The sequence below is a fragment of the Nannospalax galili genome, unplaced genomic scaffold, assembly GCF_000622305.1.
Source record: "Nannospalax galili isolate Female #2095 unplaced genomic scaffold, S.galili_v1.0 scaffold227, whole genome shotgun sequence".
NCBI lineage: Eukaryota > Metazoa > Chordata > Mammalia > Rodentia > Spalacidae > Nannospalax > Nannospalax galili.
In genome coordinates, this window is record NW_008360303.1 from 3,170,828 (window position 1) to 3,174,581 (window position 3,754).

The following is a 3,754-nucleotide window of genomic DNA, read 5'->3' on the forward strand; positions in this document are numbered from 1 at the left end:
ATTTCTGTGGAAAAAAATTACTGAGCTCACCCCACATGTAGTATATGGAGATTTATTCCTCACCTAATACTTGAGATCATAGTCAAATGTTAATGAAAATTCAGCATGGGAAATACGGCTTTTCTGCCTCCATTTATTTATTCAACATACTTTCATATAGACATGAAATCATTAATACTCGTTTATACTTTAAGTAGTAATCTTCATTCTGTGCTCAAATATTCCAGTTTTGGCTATTGAGAGATTTTTCAATATATCCTATATATGTTCACATATCAATTTCACAGGGCATTTTTATTTTTTTTTAACTATTACTTAGTTTGTGTTAGTAAAATAGATATTTCCCATACCAACATTAGAACCTGTCATTTCTCTGAGGTTTTTCTGGTATCTTTTATAGAAAACCAGTATTCTAAATCAATGATATAGAATCTATATGAGCTCATTTTACAGGGTGGTCCCTGCCTTTAGGTGCTCTGAGTTAAAGGTGTAAAAACACAAGTAAAAACTGAATTCCTCGCTATGAAAAAGAAGTTAATAAAGGATACTAGACAAAACCAAAGATGTATGCATAAAGTTCAGACTTCAGTTAGTAAGGGTGCATTGATATTTATCAATTCTAACAGAACTACTGTGTGATCACTGAAAACTCTGAGTGAAGTGCTAGACTCTATCTTTTCAAACTAAATATCCTATAAAATGCAAACAAATGTCATTTTAATATGCAATATTCCCATGGAATCCTCAGAGCTTTGTAGAATTCAAAGTAGATATAATTTACCAAACAATAGTATAAGCACTTCATGCTCCTGGAAAGTATAATGATTTCAATACTTATTGTCTCAAATTAATGTTCTATTTTTTCAAGATATCAGGCTTCCTAGGTAAGTAGTTATGACTACATTCTGAATTATGACCAATATAATGCTAGTGGAAATCATATAACAATTTTAATCACACTTGCTTAAAAGAAACTTGACTCAAGTTCATTCTTACTCTCAGCATTACCTGTCAATGGCTGATCTGTTTAAATCTTGAGTGTTCATGATTGCAGGCCAGCAGGGCATATAGCTGTTCCTGAAATACCAACTCAGAGCCGATTCCACATGCCCATTATACCCATGAAACAAATTCTCTTTGAGGCATTCATAGCAGATCTCTTTTGGTTAGGTCTTCATTCTACTTAACTAATAATTTCATTTATGGATTACTGCCTCTGTAAAATATGCTCCGATTCACTATCTAACTACTATAATATGTTTACATGGTAATAAGTAAAAAATTCACACTTTAGGGGCTGGAGAGATGGCTCAGTGTTTAAGAGCACTGACTGCTCTTGCAGAGGACTCAGGTTCAATTCCCAGCACCCACATGGTGGCTAACAACCATCCATAACTCCAGTTCCAGGGGAATCCAACGCCTTCTTCTGACCTCTGAGGGAATTGCATGACACGGGTGCACTTATACACATGCAGGCAATACACTCATACACATAAAATAAAAATAGTAAATGGTAAATAAAATATTTTTAAAAGCCTCACACTTTAAAAATTATAGAAATTCTTCATTTAGCATTGACTTATTGGGGTCTAAATACCAATTTATAAGGCTATTTCTCAGAATTGCAAACTTTATACTCTTTTCTTGGCTTCATACTTATTTGCCATATTTCTTTTGATTTAGCTTTTCCTAAAATTCTAATCCACATATACAGAGTAATCAAAATAACCATCAGCTGCTTTCCGCTGTTGAAATAACACATAACAGGGATTATTTCCCCACATACCTTTGCTTTGCTCTATGCTTGGTGACTCCACATTGCTGTCATTTGTGTGTTTATGCCATTTTCACAAGCACTAACCTATTATTTGGGAACACAGAATCACACGTAATTGTTCAACCCTGTTTACATAATATATGTTACTCTCCATTGCAGAGGTTATACTCAGAAAACCACAACACCAGAATGTGCCTGAATTAATACCATTATTACCAGAATTACTACAATGTATTGGAATTAAAGAACATGAAATTTTATACCTCTAGTTCATATTGTTGACCAAAGTTATTTATCCTTCTGAAAATAGGACTCCATAGGTGTAATGGTCAGCTGCTTGTGTCTATTGTGGGAAAGAATTTGCATTTTCTTGCTTTTAAAGAAAGTTCACATTGGGGCTTTGACTTTTCATTAATAATTCTCATATTGAATGTACAGTTATAAATTAAAGTGTTGTCACTTTGAGCTATTGCCTAGAGTGATGCTATACTGTTTTTGGTGTTGTAGAATCTGTGTTCTGTTCTGCTATGCTTTATAACAATGTTTCTTTGATGTTTAATTTCATTTCACAGTACAGCTCAGCTGACTTCTTTATGACTATGATCAGCACTGAAACCCATACTGAATGGATGGTTATTTTCTAAGCAGTAGATAATAAAGACGATATTGGGTGATGTGATCCCTATGTATACAGTGAATTCAAAAATCATCTGATAACAAAAATCCATTTTTTTCTATCTAAGTGAATAGAAAGATACGAGCTAGAAAGATAGACAGAAAGTCAGATAAACAGAAATGCAAAAGGTTATGGGAAAATTATAATGTGGTAATTTTATATGTTAGCATAAAGTTTTTTCTTCTGAAATAAATCCATGTTTAAGATCACAATTTGAAATAATTATAATAATGTAGTGTCACTATAGTTTAAACTGAATTGGATTATTCTGACTATGGGTATCCCTACTGATTACTATTAACCTCTTGGGCAATATATGATGGCCAACTTTTATTAACTCTGATGATTGAAACACAAAAAGTCATTACTAATAAATGGCAACCAGACACTCTAATTTTATATGTTGTATTAGTTATGTTTCTCATTGCTGGAAGAAATATCTGACAACAGTTAACTTTAAGAAAGAAGGGTTTATTTGGGAACAGTTTGAAGGCTCAATCCACCATGGCTGGGAGGGCATGGTGACAGGACCATGAGGCAGCTGATCAAATTGCATCTGCTGTCAGGAAGCAGAGAAAGGGAATCTCAATCTCTTTGTTCTTTTCAACTCATCACAGCATCCAAGACACATGTAGAGTGGCTCTTCCCATCTCAATGAACAAAATTAAGAAATTTCCACACAGATGTGAAATGAAGTTTCTCTTCACAATGACAGTCAATATGAAACATCAAGTATATCAAGTATTTTGTTACTATATGAAAGAAAATTTAACATCGAGCAAAGCTATAGAGTTTGACATTGCAAATTTGGTATGTTCTAATCACTAAGAGTTTATATGAGCCATGCTTGATGGCATATGCCTTCAGTGCCAGCACTCAGGAGGCAGAGGTAAGCAGATCTCTGTGAGATTAAAGCTAGTCTGGTCTACATAGGGAGACCCAGGTCAGCTGGGGCTATAAGGAGACACTCCCTAAAACACACACACACACTATATAAGACAAAATCCCAGCATAACCATGGAGACGTGGGTAAGAACTCCCAAACCAACCTAAGGAACTTTTGACAACTGATGGATGGCTTCTTGGAGGAGGAAAAACAGTCCCATACAGTGGTGGGGCTCTTGGTAGGTTAACCAGGATCCAGTGGATGGGCCCACACTAAAGGGCATTTGGGAATGCAAATCAAACTCTGTAGGATATATATAATCATCCTATATCACACACACACACACACACACACACACACACACACACACACACCCCACACCCCACATTTTCCTCATTTATCATCACTCAGTAGA